Source organism: Lissotriton vulgaris, chromosome 7 (assembly GCF_964263255.1).
Source record: "Lissotriton vulgaris chromosome 7, aLisVul1.2, whole genome shotgun sequence".
NCBI lineage: Eukaryota > Metazoa > Chordata > Amphibia > Caudata > Salamandridae > Lissotriton > Lissotriton vulgaris.
The window spans coordinates 1,290,590,935-1,290,612,024 of NC_141695.1; the positions used below are offsets into that span (position 1 = coordinate 1,290,590,935).

Genomic DNA, 21,090 nt, shown 5'->3' on the forward strand with positions numbered 1-21,090 from the left:
CCTCTAAGATGCCATTATCATCGTATTGATAGAACATGAGTATAAGTGAGCATGAGAGGGCAGTTATGGCACAGTCAGCACAGATAGGAAAGAATCAATCAATCAATCAATCAATAACAGAATTTCTATAGCGCACTGCTCACCCGGTAGGGTCTCAAGGCGCTGGGGGGAGGGGTCCGTTACTGCTCGAAAAGCCAGGTCTTGAGTTGCTTCCTGAAGGAGAGATGGTCCTGGGTCAGCCGAAGGTGGATGGGGAGGGAGTTCCATGTCTTGGCTGCCAGGTAGGAGAAGGATCTTCCTCCGGCGGTGGCTCTGCGAATGCGTGGTACGGCGCAGAGGGCGAGGCTGGTTGATCGTAGCTGGCGGGTGGGCGTGTAGAAAGTCAGGCGGTTGTTGAGGTATTTGGGGCGTAGGTCGTGGAGAGCCTTGTGTGCGTGGGTGAGGAGTCTAAATGTGAACCTCTTGCGGACGGGGAGCCAGTGCAGGTCTTTCAGGTGGCCGGAGATGTGTTTGTGTCGGGGGATGTCCAGGTTGAGTCGTGCGGAGGCGTTCTGTATGCGCTGGAGTCTTTTCTGAAGTTTGGCTATGGTTCCGGCGTAGAGGGTGTTTCCGTAGTCCAGACGGCTGGTGACGGGTGCCTGGGTGACCGTTTTCCTGGTTTCGGCGGGGATCCATCGGAAGATCTTTCGGAGCATGCGCAGGGTGTTGAAGCAGGATGTGATGAGACGGCGTTGACTTGTCTGGTCATCGAGAGGGAGGAGTCCAGGATGAAGCCCAGGTTACGGACGTGGTCCGTTGGCTTGGGAGTGGTGCCCAGGGCAGGGGGCCACCAGGAGTCGTCCCAGGCGGAGGGCGATGATCCCAGGATGAGGACTTCCGTCTTGTCTGAGTTCAGTTTCAGGCGGCTGTTCTTCATCCACTCGGCGACGTCTTTCATCCCTTCGTGTTGGCTGGCGGGGTCGTTGGGGAGGGAGAGGATTAGCTGGGTGTCGTCGGCGTAGGAGATGATGTTGAGGTTGTGTTGGCGTGCGATGGCTGCGAGAGGGCTCATGTAGACGTTGAAGAGGGTTGGGCTGAGTGATGATCCTTGAGGTACGCCGCAGAAGACTTCGGTGGCCTCGGATCTGAAAGGGGGAGGCGGACTCTCTGGGTTCTTCCGGGGAGGAACGAGATGATCCACTCCAGTGCCTTCTCTTGGATTCTGGTGTTGCTGAGGCGCTGGACTAGGGTGCGGTGGCAGACGGTGTCGAACGCCGCAGAGAGGTCCAGGAGGATGAGGACTGCTATTTCCCCGTTGTCGAGCATGGATCTGATGTCATCGGGGGCTGCAATCAGCGCGGTCTTGGTGCTGTGGTTGGCTCGGAAACCGGACTGCGAGGGGTCGAGCGATCCGTTCGTCTCGAGGAAGGCGGCAAGCTGTCTGTTGACGGTCTTCTTGATGACTTTGGCAGCGAAAGGGAGGAGCGAGATGGGGCGGAAGTTCTTGAGGTCGGTGGGGTCCGCTGTTGGTTTCTTCAGGAGGGCGCTAAGTTCAGCATGCTTCCAGCTCTCCGGGAAGGTGGCGGTGTTGAAGGAGCTGTTGATGATGTCCCGGAGTTGGGGTGCAATGATGGAGTCGGCCCTGTTGAAGACGTGGTGGGGGCAGGGGTCGGTAGGGGATCCGGAGTGGATGGTGCTCATCGTGCGGGTGGTGTCTTCTGTGCTGACCGGGGTCCAGGCGCGGAGGGTGGTGGTTGGGTGCGTGGTCGGCGTGCCAAAGCTGTTGTGTATGTCGGCGATCTTGCGGTGGAAGAACGAGGCGAGTGAGTCGCAGAGGTCTTGCGAGGGAGTGATGTCGTTGTTTCCGGCGCTGAGGTTGGAGAACTCTTTGACTATGCTGAAGAGTTCCTTGCTGTTGTGGGTGTTGTTTTCCAGCCGCTCTTTGAATGTTGTCCTTTTGGTGGTGCGGATCAGCTGGTGGTGTTTGCGGGTGGCATTCTTGAGGGCAGCCATGTTTTCTGTGGTCTGGCCGTGGCGCCAGGCTTTCTCGAGGGTGCGGCAGTTCTTCTTGGAGTTTTTGAGTTAGTCGGTGAACCAAGAGGCTTTCTTGCTTCCGGGTCTGCTGGGAGGGTTCTTCAGTGGTGCGAGGTCATCTGCGCAGTCGGTGAGCCACTGTGTGAAGATGCGGGCTGCTTCGTTGGGGTCCGTTGTGCTGGTGGGAGGTTTTTGGCTGAGGGAGGTGGTGAGCTGGTTGGCGGTGATCTTGCTCCAGCTCCTGCGGGGAACCTTTTGCGGGTGGTGGAGGTTCGTGGTTCTCCTGAAGCTGAAGTGCATGCAGCGGTGATCCGTCCAGTGTAGTTCAGTGGAGTGGCCGAAAGAGATGTGCTTGCTGGAGGAGAAGACGGGGTCAAGCGTGTGGCCGGCGTAGTGGGTGGGGTTGTTCACCAGTTACTTGAGTACGAGGTTGGCGAGGTTGTCCAGAAGGGTGGTGGTGTTGCTGTCGTTGTTGTTCTCCAGGTGGAAGTTGAGGTCCCCTAGGAGGATGTAGTCAGAGGAGGTGAGGGCCTGCGGGCTGATGAAGTCTGCGATGTCTTCGCTGAATAGTGTGCGTGGTCCTGGGGGTCTGTAGATGAGGGTGCCTCCGAGGGTCGTTTTTGGGTCGGTGTGTATCTGGAAATGGAGGTGTTCGGCAGCGGTGAAGGTGTCGTCAGAGTTGGTCGTGATGCGGATGGTGTTCCTGTGGACGATGGCGATGCCTCCTCCGGTCTGGTTGACGCGGTCCCTCCGGGTGATCTTGTATCCGTCCGGGATGGCTATGGCGATGTCTGGCGTTGAGGAGGCGTTCATCCAGGTTTCCGTGAGGAAGGCGACGTCTGGTGATGTTGTGTCGAGCAGGTCCCAGAGTTCGACGGCGTGTCTGTGGACGGAGCGGGTGTTGAGCAGGAGGCACTTGAGGTGGTTGGCGCTAGTGCTCGGCTTGGCGGGTGCGTTGCAGGTCGGGAGGCAGGTGAACTTGCAGGCTTGGCAGGTGAAGGGTCCATGGGTGCGTTTCGGGGTGGCTCGGTAGCAGGCGGGATTCCGGTCGGGTTTGAGTGCGTTGAGGGTGGCGGCGTCGTATGTCCATCGTGTGGGCTGGCATCTTCGGGGGCCAGGGGTGATGGCGCTGGGCGCGGTTCAGGCGTAGACGGGCTTGCCTTCGGCGCACAATCGGCGCGCCCGCTGCGCATTGACGCTGCGCGTGACCGCGTGCTCTATATGAGGCGAAGTGGGAGGGAGGAGCAGCTGGGAGCGGGGCGGGGGTACAGAAGGGAAAATGGGGGCTGGGCCGCCAGGGAGCAGTGGCGGGGAGCGGGGGGGGCACACCATAGGGGACAATGAACAATCAGCACAATATCACTAAAAGCACAGTATCACATTACCAGCAGAGAGGCAGAGAGTAAGTACAATCACGAGGGGCACGAAAATGAGGACAGGAGCAGCTTAGAAGAGAGAAAAGCAGCGAGGGGGCACCGAGGTCACAGCTGGGGAGCCGTGTGGCGTGGGGGTGTCCTGGGGTCAGGGCACACTCCCCTGCGCCGTGCGGGCTCTATATGAGGACAAGTGGGAGGGAGGAGCAGCTGGGAGGCGGGAGCGGGCGGGGGTACAGAAGAGAAAATGGGGGTGGGGCCGCGAGGGAGCAGCGGCGGGAAGCAGGGACTGGGGGGTTAACACCAGAGGGGACAATGAACAATCAGCGCAATATCACTAAAAGCACAGTATCACATTACCAGCAGAGAGGCAGAGAGGAAGTACAATCACGAGGGGCACGAAAATGAGGACAGGAGCAGCTTAGAAGAGCGAGCAGCAGCGAGGGGGCACCGAGGTCACAGCTGGGGAGCCGTGTGGCGTGGGGGTGTCCTGGGGTCAGGACACACTCGCCTGCGCAGCGCAGGCTCTATATGAGGACAAGTGGGAGGGAGGAGCAGCTGGGAGCGGGGGTACAGAAGAGAAAATGGGGGCGGGGCCGCGAGGGAGCAGCGGCGCGAAGAGGGGAGCGGGGGGGGGGGGAAACACCAGAGGGGACAATGAACAATCAGCACAATATCACTAAAAGCACAGTATCACATTACCAGCAGAGAGGCAGAGAGGCAGTACAATCACGAGGGGCACGTAAATGAGGACAGGAGCAGCTTAGAAGAGCGAGCAGCAGCGAGGGGGCACCGGGGTCACAGCTGGCGAGCCGTGCGGCGTGGGGGTGTCCTGGGGTCAGGACACACTCGCCTGCGCCGCGCGGGCTCTATATGAGGACACGTGGGAGGGAGGAGCAGCTGGGAGGTGGGAGCGGGGCGGGGGTACAGAAGAGAAAATGGGGACGGGCCGCGAAGGAGCAGCGGCGGGGAGCGGGGGGGCACACCAGAGGGGAAAATGAAAAATCAGCACAATATCACTAAAAGCACAGTATCACATTACCAGCAGAGAGGAGCAGAGGAAGTACAATCACGAGGGGCACGAAAATGAGGACAGGAGCAGCTTAGAAGAGCGAGCAGCAGCAGCGAGGGGGCACCAGGGTCACAGCTGGCGAGCCGTGCGGCGTGGGGCTGTCCTGGGGTCAGTGTGCATATGTCTGATGTTTATAAAATGAGCGTGCTCTTGTACACCTGGTTCAGTCTCTGCTTTTAACTATACCATAGTGGACCATTTGCTAACAAAAGCTAACAAGTTCTCTGTTATTTGATGGATGGAGAAAGTTAAGTTGACGTGAGAAGAAATTTAATATTGCAGTGGCATTACAGAATGTCACAAAGCAAATTATTTTAGATAATACATGATTAAAGAACAGGGGGGGAAGTGCAAAAGAATAAAGAGAACATTAGACTGAAGATGTTAAACAAGGAAATAGACGGTGGTAAGTTCTGATATGAAAGGATCTCATTCAAGCAACTGCTAATTAATGAGTGTGACTCCATGTGGGTTATTTTTCTGCTGTGCTTCAACAGAAAGTGAAAAAGAAGTAAATTGACTGTAAAATGATTAATTCATTCACGTAGTAAGATTGTAACTAACAAGTTATTCTTTCACGCAAACACATGAGAAAGCATTTATGGGTGTGGAGGTAGGTTATTTTCCACAATGTATCTTACCATCACTAAGTTAAAAAAAAGGAAGCTGGTGCAGAAGACGGACATTAATAAGACCTGATGTTTTAAATACCTGAGAAATCATTATGAGACTAGATCTTGAGTACTAGAGAAGATTTTGCTGTATATCATAATGGTTTTATAATCGGAAAGTTACGTATGCATTATAACATATTTGCATGTTGATCTTACTAAGTGGCAGAGGATGGTGAAAGACTGTTGTGACTCAAATCCAAGCTGCTAAGAAATGCTCCCTACTCAGCCCCCACTTACCGGCAGTCCAGTGCCTCTCTTTACTTCTCCCGGTCTCCAGGACCCCGCTCTTCCTGGGCGGGGCACGGCCCGATTCTCGGCTTCCTCCCTCCTGCGGCTTCCCCGGTCTCCAGGCCTCGCCTCACTCCACCCGGGCCCCCTCCTGCGACTTCGGTGCGGAGCCAGCGAGGCTCCGGACTTCCCGCTGCCGGTCTCGTCCAAGGAACTTGCGGGGCTTCCCTTTCCATTTGGGATTCCCGCCCACAGTCAGGCACAACGCTGCCTGGCTTCCTGGTCGCTGCGCAATCGCGGCAGCCATATCTTTTCGTTGTCCTGGGTCGCGGCGGTGATTCGTGGTGGATGCGGGGTGGGCTCCTGCTTTTAAGTAAGGCTCTAGTGTGCCGTGGACACCCGCTAGGGAGCGTAAACACACAGCGTGGGCACCCGCTCTCGTTTAAAAAGAAGGCAGAGACCGCGGGGTGGGCTCCCGCTAGAGATGATGAAAAAGTGGGGCAGGCACCAGCGAATAAATAAATACAAAAGCGGGGTGGGCTCCCGCGATGAGGCAAGACACCGGGGAATCACACACGCTGGGATTCCCTCAGGGCATGTTGATTCCTCAGCAGTGCGCTGCAGGACACCAGCTCCTCTCTTCGCCTGGACAATTAAAATATAGCGCTCACCAGGCGCTAGAAGGCAGGAAAGCAGGGGCAATGCTGGGCAAGATCAACAGGCAGTAGGGCAGCTCAGCAATACAGAGTAGCAGTTCCTAAAAACAGTCAAACTCAGCAAGGTGGCAATCCTCCAGGCACAGCAGCCTTCGCTCCAGCATAGTCTCTTCCAAGTCCAATAGAAGCAAAGAGTCCTTGGCGCAGCCAGGCAGGCCAGCACGCAGGGACCCTCAGGAGCAGCAGCTGGGTCCCGCTGCGGTTCCTCCTGGCAGAGTGACCCCTCCAAGTCAGCACAAGCACCACACTCTCGTGGGGTCACAGCCCTGTATTTATACACCCTCCTGCCCTGCTTCTAGAAGGGCGCAGAATCTTCTGGAAGGGTCCTGGAGGTTCCAGTTCCAACTGGTTTTGGGGGAGTCTAGAGCACTTTGTTTACCAGGCTTCCCTCCTCCCTTTGTGAGCTGGGGCTTGGTAATCAGACACACCACAGGGGGCCAGAGCCAGCATTGTACAGGCAGGCACAGACCTATTCAGGACAGGGGACTTCTCCTCCCACTACTCCAATTGCAGATCTCCTCTTCAGCCTCACACTGACTCACCCTGCCCTCCCTGGAGCCACCCACACCTCATCAGCCCCGGTCACTTCTAGACCAGGCAGGCAGGCACACAGAAATGCCAACTTCTAAAAGTGGCATTCCTAAAATAGGGAAAATAAATCTGCGCACACCATTGTGCAGCATTTATTATTTCCATTCCACACATACAAAACATGCAATACTTATTTTGTTTCGTTTAGGAGTTATCCCATAAGGGGGGGGGGGGTCCAATGTTAGCCTATGGAGGGTAGAGAGCACATGCACTTTGCACTGCTAAACAGTGCAAAAGTGCCCAGAGTCCTAAAACCACCAACACCATGTTAGAACAAGCATTGGCATAGCCAATAGGTCTCGCCTTTGGGACCTTATAAGTGTTTAGCCATGCAACACTTGATGTTGTTGCACCAAGGATATTGTGCTGGATAACTAAACACTTATAAGGTTGCAAAGGCGAGACCTATTGGCTATGCAATGCATTTTATTTTGGAGCTACTGGGAGATTAAGTGATTTGCCCAGAATCACAGGATGTTACTTATGTTTTGCCGCACAAAAATACATATCCCTGAAAGCAGTAATGCCCTTGGCTATCTAAAAACAGCTAGAATAGAGTAAGGGGCTGCACATAACATGGGACCTGCGTGGCAGCCATGAGCATTGCGAATGAAGAAAACTTTCACGTAGGTTTTTTAGCAACATGTCATTTTTAGGTTTCGACCTGGTCGTAGCACTGCGAAGCAGTGCTCCGCCAAGGCGAAAGCTATTGTTTACACTATGGGGGACTTGAATCCGCCCCTTCTTCCATTGGCTAGCTCCATAAATGGTGGCTAGCCATTGGAAAAAAGCGTTGTCAATCACGCTTTCCCTGTGAAAACGCGATTCGGGGGCGTTCCTGGGTCTTTTTTAAGCCCCGCCCCTTGATGCTGTGTGTCCCGGGCCGCGCTGTGATTGGCTGCCGGCCCGGGACACCCCCGTGACGTCATTCCCCGGGCCGCGCTGTGATTGGCTGCCGGCCTGGGACCTGACTTGTTTTGTATCGTAACTGCCTTTATATTGGGTTTAGAGCAAAACTTCTGAGGCGTGCGGTTTACGAGTACTTGACGTCGTTCTGACTCTCAGCACATTCTACTTCCACTCAAAACCCGTACTAGGCAGTCTAATTTTCTGTTAGAAGCAGGGCAAGTGTGGGCGTGGCCACACTTACGGGGCAGGCGCACAAGGCAGCAACAGTCAGATCAACTGTCCACCGAGGGGACGCAGTCATGCTGTCCCTGCTCCTGGCCGCGGTGCTCGCCCTGCTTCTGTTCGCGTGCTCCTGTTCGCCGTGCTCCTCTCCTCCTGGAAGAAGAAGAAGCACCTGCCCCCATGTCCCGCGCCATGGCCCCTGCTGGGCAACATGCACCAAATCAACAAGTCGGAGCCCTACGAGACGCTCATGGAGGTGAGAGACCGGAGTTGTATGCAGCTCATGGAGGTGAGAGACCGGAGTTGTATGCAGCCTCGCCGAGGGCGTGGTTGAGTCTGTTTCCCGGCTTTCTCACGTTTGACAGGTTAGGGAACTTGGACCTAGAGAGCGAGGGAGAAATTGTGTTATCTGCCCAGGATCACAGAGATCAAGGCAGGGTTTTAAGTGGGCCGGGTCTCTATCGGGTTCTCCAAAGTTGCCCTCATGCAGCAGTAACGCCCTTTACTGGGATGTAACTTCAAGAGACTCGTTATAGTACTTTCACAGTCTCAGCATTTTAAAACGGAAGCATATTCAGCATTATATACGACGAAGCCATAGCTGTTGATTATTTACATTATGGAACTAACAAGCATTGACAAGGCCAATAGTGGTGGCTTGTTGTAGGTGGCATGTTACTTAGTGTGTTATATATCTGGACGAAAATTCAGAAGCAGCAAAATACTAGTCGGCAGCGCACGGTGTTAAGCCATGTAGAAAACATGGGGGTAATGAGGCGGAAGGTAACCGCGTTGTTTCTTAAATTGGATTTCCGTGTTTACAAGTAGGGTATCTTGCAGGATGACGGCGTGCATATGCTGCAGAAGTCAGTCTTCAGGTCGAAGGAGTTTGGATACTACACTCCCAGAATACACAATAGGTACGTTACCTATGCACACATTTGAAACCTAAGAATGTTGTCTTTTTAGAGTGTAAACCACGTTTTCAAACACAGTCTGAGACTGAAAGAATGAAGAGTCGACATAACCTACTGAGCATTCACACGTGTACTGTGTACCGGTGTTGTGGGTTGGCATTGTAATCAAATATCCTGATATGACCTGGAGCAGATACAGCTACCTCAGGCAGGCTGCATATGACAGGCCTATGAAGGAGGCCAATAGAAAGAAAACAAAGCTAATAAGTAACCGCCCTTAACGTTTGGACGTTCACACGCGGGCTTTTTATCTATTGTTTGTACGGAAAGTTTTCACACGCCTTACTGCTTCCGATCATACCTTTATCCAAATTCCCCTACAGCTCTGCTTTTGAATTTGGTCTGTGCGTTACGTTTTCATCAGCAACGGAGTCTAAATGCACTGTGACACTCTCTTCCGCTTTTCTGACTCTAAAGCATTTTGTATTGTGTTAACGTTAACTTTTGATCAGTCTGGCTCTTTTTGCAACATAACACGCTGTTATACTTTGCAACCTTTAATAAAATATCCTTTCTGTTTGCGATATATCTCAATGTGTCATTGCAATATGACGCACTCTTTTGTTTCACTTTCCATATTGTTTTTTTATTTATAGGTAAGTTTGACAGCAACCTAGTTGTCCAAACATAATAGATTCCTTTATTTGATGGTTTTGTGAGGGAAAGAGTATCGCCTGTCCTAGGATGTTAGTGCACCATTACACACTACATCTAACACATTTGCAATTGGAACATTTTTTTAATGTTAATACAGGTAAAATACCTTTGCACTATTGATCCCGCCATTAAGTTTTATTTCTGGACGTGCAGCAAATGCAGCAACATACTTCCCCAAACCATGTCTAAGTGCACCAATACATGCTCTCCCATTTCCTTCACCATCATGGATTTTTATTTTTAATGTATGTAAAATTACTTTGCACTATTGGAGCGCTCGATTATTTGTGGAGTTGCAGCCATAACAGCAATAACCTTCCACAACCAAAAGTTAATTTCTAAGTTTATTAGAGTGTGTGCGACCACTTGTCACCCGCCTTAGGCTCTCACTGCACCATCACAACACATAGAAGATAATACTTATGTTACAAGCAAACCCGCTTGGTATGGTAATGGCGCTCTCTCTCTCGTCCCCAAATCTAATGCATTTTCGTCATCGGTGGGTCCCACAGTGTAACTGCACCATGAAACTGTCCCCAAATTTAAGTAGCTTGTTTTATGTTTGCTGTAATTTTTAAAGCAACATACATACAACAATCTTAACTTAATAAAACATTTTATTAATAGCTCAGCGGAATGATTTCAAGCAGAATTGCCACTAAGCGCACCGTGACACGCTTTTCCCATTCTCATTTTACAATCCTTTTTTTGTGCATTTATGATGACTTAATACACTTTCACCTGTAAGCTCTTTCTCTTCACTCTAGCACTCACTTATCACTCACAAAATTACCCACCTCCCCGCCCCAATGTTCTCTCTCTGGCAAATGTTTAAAATGTCAGTATCTCCACGTGCCTAGTAACCCCTTTATTTTCCGGCGGTCTCGCTTCCAGGTGTTCTCTCAGCTTCTCAGGTGCCCAAACTTGGTAGAGCTATATCTTAATTCCTTCTATGCTCTCTCTTTAGTTTAGCCACGCGTACTATCAGTGTCTACCAGTATCTATTATTCCCATAATAATTTTCCACTGCAAGTCCTGCCACATAATTCAACTACAAACAAAAACGCATAGGAAAGTAAAAGACATTTACAAGATAAATAGCTATAACTCTAAAACATGCGAAACCTATTGCTTTGAAAATGCTTGTTTGGTTATGTTTATAAACCGCTATTATCCCTGCTAAGGGAGCAATTCGCTTGAGAGGGATGAATGTTGATCATATGTAGCGATTAGAAAATTTGAGAGGGACCCCTTTAAGCTATCAAGGGAATTGAGGTACTTGTAACGAACAAAACAGGATTCCCTTGACCCAACAATCAAGAAATAGTATGGATACAGTGGTTAACAATGCACTAAAATATTGAATACAACGTTCTATATATTACAATAGCATTTTATTATTAAAATAGTTTTTTGGTTTTGTACTAATTTCATTGTACACAATGTAAAAACTGCCTACGGCTTACACAAATATAACACAATAGGACCAATCCTTACTTTATCCAATTAAAAACATATAATTCACATAAAAATCATTACTAACACATAGCAATTATGACCAGCATAATCGATACAGACACAAATGTAAGACACAATGCTTGTCAAATCAAAGGTTACATCAGACCAGATTCAAAGACTCTATGGTTAATACATGATTCAATCCATATTTAACACGTTTGTGTCAATCCTTTAGATTGTACTTTTTACAGCGTTGACGCGTTTCGATGGCTTCCAGCTTATCACACCATCTTTTTCAAGACACAAGAATTTTTTCTGTCTCTGTATAATTTCAATTGCTTTGTTATTTTCCTCCCTAATTGAAACAGATATACATAAAATCAGGGAATGAATATATACATGTTGCATTTATCAGTACAGTTCATTATCCTTTCCTGTACCCTCATTTCTTAGCATAGTATGTACAGGTATCAAAAGATATTCTAAATACATGATTTTACCTTTGACAGAGAGGTCACTCCACCCCTTCTATTGCCTAGGGTTTTAACCCTCCCCCTGCCTTAGATATTCAAAAGAGATACTCCTCCTACGATGGTTGTATTACGCCTGCATTCTAATTTAATTTAATCAAGAATCAAAGGCAAAGTTTGCTATTTAATACCTTGTTTCTCAGGATTTATATATTCTTCCTTCAATTTTTCATTCAATTGTTAAGGCGTCTCACTCGTTTTGCTCGTTTCAATTTTTGAGTGATATATCGCTTCTTTTAATGCAAAAAACAAGAGCACATAGAGCAGACCCTTTATTAAACTCTATTGCTACCCTTTTTCATGTATAGCCTTGTGACCCCTAACTGATTTCAATTTTCCCCATTTATTGAGTTATACCCTTTAGATCCCAATATGGTTATCTCACCTTGTTTTTAAATTATTCCAAGGCGCAACATGGGCTCAGTTCGTAATTCATGGAAATAAAATCTGGCTCCCCGCCTACGTAGCACACGTGTGTAATTCGTAGCTTCTGCGTTTTGCAGTTCTAGGAGAGATATATAGTATCCTGTAAATACCTGTAACATCCACCCACTACTGGCCATTTCGCATATACGACTTCCTATTTTTACCTTAGCAGACATGTGCTCGTATTCCATGTGTTATATCTGGGAGGATCCCTAATATTGTGGCCGCCCGGTTGTTTGACCTTGGATATTTAGGTCCCTCTTTTGGGTCCTGCCGCTTAAAAGGAGACCACAAAAAAAACAGATATCAAAGGATTACCCAGAGTTCAACTATTTTAGGTTTCTCACTATTAGGTATCCCCGTGCTGAATGTCAGCACCCTTGCCTCACCTTAAAAATGACAATATCGTCTCTGACGTCCGAGTGTCGGGTCCCAAAAAAATCCACCAAACACTCGAATGTTTGCCTTGTATTTAACTTACGTGAAGCGTTAACTGATTGGTTCACATTCTCGCACCGTTCCCGCCTCACTATTCTATGCGGACGCCTGTTTATTGTTTGTCTGTCCGATCTCATAGTTTCAGCACTCCTACTGGCCGATGCTATCACACGATCTTTATCTTCTTGCTCCAATCGAAGTACTTGCCTATACTTGGCGACTAAGTCGCGTGTTACTGCAAAGTGAATTCCCTTCCAATTTTATTGCTCCTGTTATCTATGGTGACAACGTACACGGCACAATGATGATTGCATGCACGATCCAACCACAGTTCGCATTATCTATCATAGAACCGCGTGATATTACATTGTACGTCCCATTCCAACTGTATTTTACCCGTTCCCATGGTGACAATGTTCACTGTACTAGGATTGCTACGTGCAAGATCTATCCTCATCCCTTATGTCTAACTTCCATCCTATATTTACGCACCGCCCGATAAAAGTGCTGATATGCATACCTTATGAATTTATATCTTAAATGTATTCTCGAACACCTCGTTACTATCGAGATTTTCTAAAGGAGTAATGGACTACCCTACATCCCTCCAACGCTAAAAAAAACTGTAATGGGTGCCCTGGTAATGTCCCGAGTGGACTATTGCAACTCACTCTACTTGGGCACAGGAGAAAAACAACTGAATAAACTTCAGGCAATCCAAAATGCCGCAGCCAGGGTTCTGTTAAATCTACCCTACCGCCACCCAACGTCCAAAGCCAGCAAGGAACTTCACTGGCTCCCAGTTAGATCCAGAATACAGTTTAAGGCCCTCTGTCTGGTCCACAAATCCTTGTACGGCACGGGACCAGACGACCTGTCCAAACTCCTCCCTCGATATGTGCCATCGCGTACGTTAAGGTCAGCCAATCATGATCGGATACGTCAGCCAAGAATAAGAAGAATGCGATGGGGCGGCAGGTCCTTTTCGTACCAAGCTTCCAGACTATGAAACTCTCTGCCCCCTGCGCTGCGCTCACAAAAATCCAAACAATGTTTTAGAAAGGCACTGAAAACCTGGCTTTTCTCCTCACATTAAGATCTGCTCTCACTGCTCTCCTCGTTACTACAGCGCCAAGACGCCTCGGCATTCGAGCGCTTTATAAGTACTTCAGTCAGTCAGTCAGACTACATTATACTCTGTCCCTCTAAAGCATCTGGTATAGTCACTGCATCCTTTATTTTCATTGGTGAGCAAATTCGTACTTATTAACGACAACTACTTCACAAACCTGGGAATAAACACCATTATATCAATACATTTTACAATATCTCAGGCTGGGGCCCTTCTAATATTACATTATATATTTAATTATTTTCTTCTCGTTATACTCATTTTTTCTAATGTATAATAGACCTCATTCCCTTAAAAAAGTTATTTGTAGATTGATTATTGCTCCTACCATCTATGTTTGTATAATTCTGACCCAGTCTTCCCTGGAATTGAGGCCTTCCTCCATTGTGCTCAAATAACACACGAACCATTGTTCCCTTTTCTTCCTCTTTTGGTACAGATCACCTCCCCTTCTATTTATCACAATCTTTTCAAGAACAAACCATTTAAACTCATTACAGTCTAGGCAATAGAAGGGGTGGAGTGACATCTCTGTCAAAGGTAAAATCATGTATTTAGAATATCTTTTGATACCTGTACATACTATGCTAAGCATTGAGGGTACAGGAAAGGATAATGAGCTGTTCTGATAAATGCAACATGTATATATTCGTTCACTGATTTTATATATATCAGTTTCAATTAGGGAGGAAAATAACAAAGCAATTGAAATTATACAAAGACAGAAAAAATTCTTGTGTCTTGAAAACGATGGTGTGATAAGCTGGAAGCCATCGAAACGCGTCAACGCTGTAAAAAGTACAATCTAAAGGATTGACACAAACGTGTTAAATACGGATTGAATCATGTATTAACCATAGTGACTTTGAATCTGATCTGATGTGCACTTGGATTTGACAAGCATTGTGTCTTACATTTGTGTCCGTATCGATTATGCTGGTCATATTTGCTATGTGTTAGTAAAGATTTTTATGTGAATTATATGTTTTTAATTGGATAAAGTAATGATTGGTCCTATTGTGTTATAATTGTGTAAACCTTAGGCAGTTTTTACATTGTGTACAATGAAATTCGTACAAAACAAAAACAAATTTAATAATAAAAAGATATATATATATATATATATATATATATATATATATATATATATAGAGTTGTATTCAATATTTTAGTGCATTGTTAACCACTGTATCCATACTATTTCTTGATTGTTGGGTCAAGGGAATCATGTTTTCTTCGATAATATGTAGTGAGCCAGTCACAAATAAACAGGAAAGCAACAATGCAACTTTGAGCAGCTGCGCAATGGGTGGGGAAGGTTAGGCGCTGCTGTCACAAGCTCACACAAAGTGGCATGAATTATTTTAACATTAAAATGTATGACCTTACCAAATACTTTCACTTGCAAGAAGCATTGTGGAACTTACCTGCACAGCGTCAAACATACGTTTGACAAACTGAAGTACAAGCTTCAACTTTTAAATAATAAGAAAGTTAAGTCGCCAAAGCGACACCGTGAAATTATTTTGCTCTAATTTCTATTGAGTTTGTTTAGAGGAAACACTGATATTAGCCTCACAATCTGAAGAAACCAGAGCGTGCACTTTACCTAATGCCCCACGAACACCAGGCTTATTTTTCTTCGCTTCCAACTCTAACCATCGCCAACCAGAGAGATAATTGGGAAAGCTGGGTCTGTTGTGATGGACAGGCCAGGGTGCCGCGTTGGGAGGATCTGTCTGGCTACACCTCGCGCTAAGCTCCTGCGATTGGTTGCACCAAGCATCATGGCTATCTAATACTGAAGAAATTGACCTCCGCTGCACTGGAAGCAGTTGCTGAGCTGCCCCGGAAAACATTGCTCAGCCACAAGGGGACCGACACCCCAAAAAACTGTGTGTCCCGAAACTTTGCAAGCCGGAAACCTGCTGCCAGCTGCGTCTGCTGGCAAAAGGAGCGTGAGAGCTGACTGGCCCGGGAAGATACTACTCCAGCATCAACAAGGGATTTGAATTCCGCGTGCTGGCAGAATATGAAGAAACACTACAGCTGCAGAGTAGTGCAGAAGCCTGTGCCGTATCAATGTCTGAGAAGACGTCGGTGTGTTTTGGGGCACAGGAACGGCCGGCAGAAACCCATGAGTTGGTAGGAATGCCAGTTATATTGTCAGGTGATGAGCATATGGTTGGAGGCGCTACAGAGGACTATGCCATATTTATCTCTGAGAAAACTTCAGTGTGTTTTGGGGCACACGAGTGGCTGGTAGAAGCCCATGATTTGGCAGGAAGTGCCAGTTCTAGTGGCAGGTGATGAGCATATGGCTGAAGGCGCTACAGAATCTCAAAAAGAGCCCCGGGCAGCCAGAAGTCGGACTACAGTGCTTTAAGTGTGACCAAAAGGGCCAAGTGGAGCAGCGCTGGAAATGGAAAACAATGTACCTCCTAAGAACGAGCATGCGAGTGGTGTGCACGTGTGCGCAACTGCGTGACATCTGTTTTGCATTACCTCGCAGGCATCTGTGCAAGATAATTGAAAACAGATGTGGCCCGTACGGGTAACCACAAGCAATAGGCAGGACATGCACCGGTATTTGCCCAATTACGTGCTTTCTTTCTTAGAAAGATGCATGCGAAGCCCAATAGCCTGTGAGAAAAACAAAAGCACATGCACAAGCGTGTGGTGAGCTTTCGGAAGCCCCTTACTAAAAGTCTTGCAAGCAGCGCATGCGCTCTGCTCTAGGCTCGACCTAAAAAAGGCTAGGAGGAAGGCAAAAAGTTCAGGGATGACCCTGCAAGAAGGGCCAAGTCCAACATTGACCCTTTTGCCACTGAATGTTTAGTTAAGATAAAATAAATTGTGTGGAATCCCATTTCCCACAATTTGTTAAATGTACTATTATATCTACACAGCACTCTAAAGAAACTGATTACCTTTTCATTACAACTTCCGATCTGGAGAATTTTCATATTAGACTTAATGATAGATTTCCCGAATTTAATATTTGTGTAAAAGGAAGTGTTTCTCTGTGAAGAGTCGAACATGACAGATGGGCTATCTGTAAAATATTCACTACAGCTGCAGGTAGTATAATCTTTAGCGGCTAGAACTAATTAAAGCTTACAAACTGCTTAGACTGGCTGAAACTCAGGGGTGCACAAAACTAGGCCGCCTAACTTCTGACTTTCTTAATTTTTTAAAGACCAGTATCTATTTGAGTCTTTCCTTGATGTTGTTCAACCATCCATGGCAAGGAAGTTATATATACAATTCAGATTGGGTTCCCAGACGGTTCATGCATTTACAAACAAATGGTCAAAAGCTTCTCCCATTGGATGTCCTGCTTGTAACAGCCAAGAAGAGTCAACCATTCGTGTTTTCTTCTTTTGTCCTGGCTATAATGCAGCCAGGAGGCATTGGCTCGAACCACTTTGCAGGAACTTGGGGTATAGGGAGTGTCTGGTGGCCTATAGAGTTTTGAGCCTATAGAGTTTTGAGAACTGACACCCATCCTCCGATTGTCTTTGCTGTGTCCAGTTTCCTCAATTTTATGTGGCATAGGCGTCGTATATTTTTAAATTCCCCCTGCATATGTTAAATGTCCTCTTTGTATTTTCTACTGTTTTAACACCATCACTTTATAAAATCGTTGTTTTAACTTCTTTTTAAATGTTAACATCTTTTTTAACTGTTATGAAACTTGATTAATTCATTTGTATTCTGGTCATATTTTATAATGTTCATTGATGTTTTTATTGCCCAAATACAGTGATGTATGTATTATATTTTCTGCTTTTATGGTCTATAATTACTGAAATAAAGCTTGAAAATGGAAATAATCTTTAGCACCTTCAGACGTTGCTTACTTTAAGCCGATAGTGTCTTTTTTGCCAAGTGTTGCAAAGACTGTACACTGTTCTTAGTAGACACTTTTTAATACTCTATGGTGTGTTTCTCATTAGCGTTTCACTGTCTGCAGACAGTCTGGTACAGGGTTAACTCTCTCCATACAGTGATTATTGTTTGCAGTACCCACTTCTCTACCCATATCAACCTAATTTCTTAATGTTGGTTCAGTGAACGCCAGGGGTCTGTTTCAGTTAAAAGCTGTCCATAGCAGGGCATTCCTTTGGAACAGACGTTCAGTATTTTTATGAACTTAGTTTTCTCAGAACAGCTGTATATAGATTTACCACCATGTGCAAATAGTGTTTCTCATGTATTTGTGGATTATTGTTCATGTGAACATTGCTACCTGTAAAGTGTATAGTATAGTGTCAAAAAGGCACATAACTAATGCTTTCTACACCAAAGGGAGTTGTTTCTGTGATGGCATTAATGATGGCTCATGAGCTATTTTGTACTTGCATTCAGAACTGTAATGCTATAGCTGTTTATAGAGCATGGTGTACAAAATAAGCTTGGCTGATGTCATTAGCGATGTCATTACTGTTGTCATTTTAAATGTCATGAGTGATGTCATAAATGATGTCATAAAACATGTCATGAGTGATGTTATGTTATGTTATGTTATTCATAATTTGTATAGCGCACGGGCACCCAGAGGTTTCATGGCGCTAGAGAAGAGGAAGATAGTGAGCAGTAGCCTAACCGTGTGCTTGTTTGAATAACCAAGTCTTCAGTGCTCCCCTGAATTGCATTAGATTGGTGCAGCTGAGAAGTGAGAGGGGAAGTGAGTTCCAGATCTTTGGGGCCAGATAGGTGAATCGGCATCCGCCGAGGCGTTTCTTTTTAAAAGGGGGCAAGGTGAGGAGAGACAGGTGGGCAGAGCGGAGATTGCGAGTCGGTTTGTGTCTGTTTATGAGATGGTTTATGAACTTGGGGCTTTTTCCATGAAGAGCCTTGAAGGTCAGACAGCTTACTTTGAAAATTATCCGTTGGGCTATAGGTAGCCAATGAAGGGTGGCTAGCAGTGGTTTCGCCGAGCTCCTGCCGTTACATTTGAATATTAGTCTGGCCGCTTGATTTTGCACTATCTGCAACCGATTGGAGAGAGCCAAGGGCATACCTAGATAGATGGAGTTAGAAAAATCAAGGCGGGAAAGGACCAAAGCGATTACCACCTGGATGAGGGCGGAGTGTGTGAGCAGGTGAGCGATTTTCTTCATCTTCCGTAACTGGAAGAAATCTGAAGAGATCACAGTTCCCACCTGACTTTTTAGTGATAAATCAGTGTTAAGGGTGATCCCAAGACTTTTTACCGATGGAGAGGGAGACGGGGGAGATCCCATAGAGGGTGGCCAAAAGTGAGGGCCCCAGCTAGTTGCGCTTTTACCCGGGAGTACCAGCTCGGTCTTTCCGGGGTTAAGTTTTAGATGGTCCGTCTCCATCCACCTTTGGATGTGCAACATAGTGGCCTGAAATTCTTCGACGGCGTCTGAGGAATTTAATGGGAATATTAGCTGCAGATCGTCTGCATAATTGTATATGGTAACGTTCCTGTTTTTTAATGAATGCAGCAGTGGTTTGAGGTATAGATTGAACAGGAGGGGGGACAGTGATGAGCCCTGCGGGACGCCGCAGATGGTGGGAAGTTTGGGCGCCGTAAAGTTCTCAAGTTTGACAGCCTGGTAACGGTCATTCAGAAAGGACTTAATCCAACCAAGGGCCGTGCCTCGCAGGCCGGCCTGTTCGACACGGTGTAATAAGATGGTATGATCCACCGTGTCGAACACTGCCGACAGGTCTAGAAGCACCAAGGCCTGATGTATGCCCTTGTCGGCATTAGACCCCATAGTGTCCAGGACCGCTAGGATCACCGACTCAGTAGAGTGCGCCTGGCGGAAGCCGGCTTGATTGGGTTCTAGGAAGTCGGATGTCTCTATGAAGCCCGAGATACAGCTAGCTACATGGGCTTCTAGGATCTTAGCACCAAAAGGGAGAAGCGATATGGGTCGATAGTTTGAGAGGTTGGAAGGGTCGGCGCCTGATTTTTTTATTAATGGGACCAACGTGGCGTGTCATATGTGAGGTCAAAAGCAGTGCATGGCATGGGCGTAAGTAATCGTTAGCTCTCGTACCTGTAATGCTAATAGTATAGGAATGCACAAATAACTGAGTTACTTAAATCCGACGTTACCCCCTCTTAAGGGCATCCTCCACTCTGCAGCCAGAGTAATCACATGTGCAAGCCAATTTGACAGAATCACTCCGGCACTCAATTCTCTAAAATTGTATATTCATGAAGCTCTTTCTACTTACAAGATTGCATGTCACACCTGTAAGGTCTAACACAACAGTGCCTCCCCGCCCCCAAACAAAACTAGAGCTTTCTGGCAAAACCAGGATTCCAAGAAACAAATATAAAACACTGCACTTCAAAGAGACCTCCATTCTCAAATGCTCCACTGATTCAGTTGCACCCACCGTGTACCTCACCCACCAAACTTGCACGCGAACATATGCAGATAATCGCCTAGTGGCTTAATTATGTATCCCATTTCCGTCCATAATACGTAACTCTCAAATAGCGCACTTTCTTTGTATGTTAGAGCTATGGCTTGTTTTTTTCTGTTGAAGAGAAACCATCTTTCTATTCTGCTATTGTACACTGATATTGTAAATTGGATCTCACTGTACAGCATTCTATCACCCTGCTGGCAATGCCAGAGCAAACACTACTTAATAAAGATAAATATTACGACAGCATCAGCATTTAACATAATTCCCATCCCCATGCGCCCTGTTCACTGGTTCTGTGTAAACAAAACTTCAGACCTCCAGAAAAGGAATAACAGTAATCATAATGCCCCTGAAACCAACGTAATTGTAATATACTACAAAGAAAACGTTAACATACCGAAGTGCGAAGCCAGCGCTTGCCTTTTTTCTCAGTCTGAAGGTTGGATGGGCTCCGGTAATCGCCCTTCTTTTACCTCTATTAATGTCTCGCAGAGGACACTGGTTTATTTTTTCTTCTTTCCTGAAAATGCTAAATGGATAGCACTTGTAGGTTAACAAAGGCGAAAGTCCTGTCTCAACTTTGCGCATGCGCAATTGCAGCTCCCAAGGTGAGTTCGCGCGAGATCTTAGAAGAAGACTGCAGTTCGATGGTAGACGTGTATTTTGAATGAATGTTGTGGATCCGTAGTATGGTCTTGCGAGCAAGTGTTAATTCTGAGCTCTGTGCTCCGAAAGGAAGGCCGTTGTGTTTGATTTCTCTGTTTTTCTTCGAATGACAGCTCGCCTTTTTTTTCTCAGTGCTATCTCTGCTCAGGAGGAGCTGCGCATGTGTGTTGTTCATATGGCGGAAGTTGCTTGTGTTCGGAGATAGTTACTCTCCTGATACCGGCTTTATCGAGTGAGCATGGGATGGTGTACCTAGGCTTTTTCTCTCTAGAATTGTCTTAATGAGGTAGAGATGGACTTTGGTGTGTGTCACTCACTCGTAACCAGTGCTTTAATTGGAAATATATAAGTGTAGGTACTCTGTTTAAAGGGCCTGTTTGCTCTCGGTACTCTCACATTATAATGTGCTGCATGCATACAAAAAGTATGGGAACTGTGATGCTGCATACAATGGGGGCGGGGGTCTAAGGTGTCCCTAAAAAAAAAAATATTCTGTAGTTGTTTTAGTCTTTCACTTTCAGGGAGCGACATATAACATAACTTGCAGCTTAAAGTAAAATGTAATAAAATAAGTTAAGGCAGTCAGCG

At 46.8% G+C, this 21,090-nt stretch overlaps 1 protein-coding gene across 1 annotated transcript in view; it reads right to left on the reverse strand.

Moving 5' to 3' along the window:
• The window catches only part of LOC147703512 (uncharacterized), a 42,590-nt gene extending 22,223 nt beyond the window's left edge, over positions 1-20,367 (reverse strand). Inside the window, exon 1 of the mRNA XM_086931881.1 lies at positions 20,234-20,367. The gene's annotated coding sequence lies outside the window, so the exon portion shown is untranslated. The remainder of the gene's footprint in view (positions 1-20,233) is intronic.
• Between the last annotated feature and the right edge of the window lie 723 nt (positions 20,368-21,090).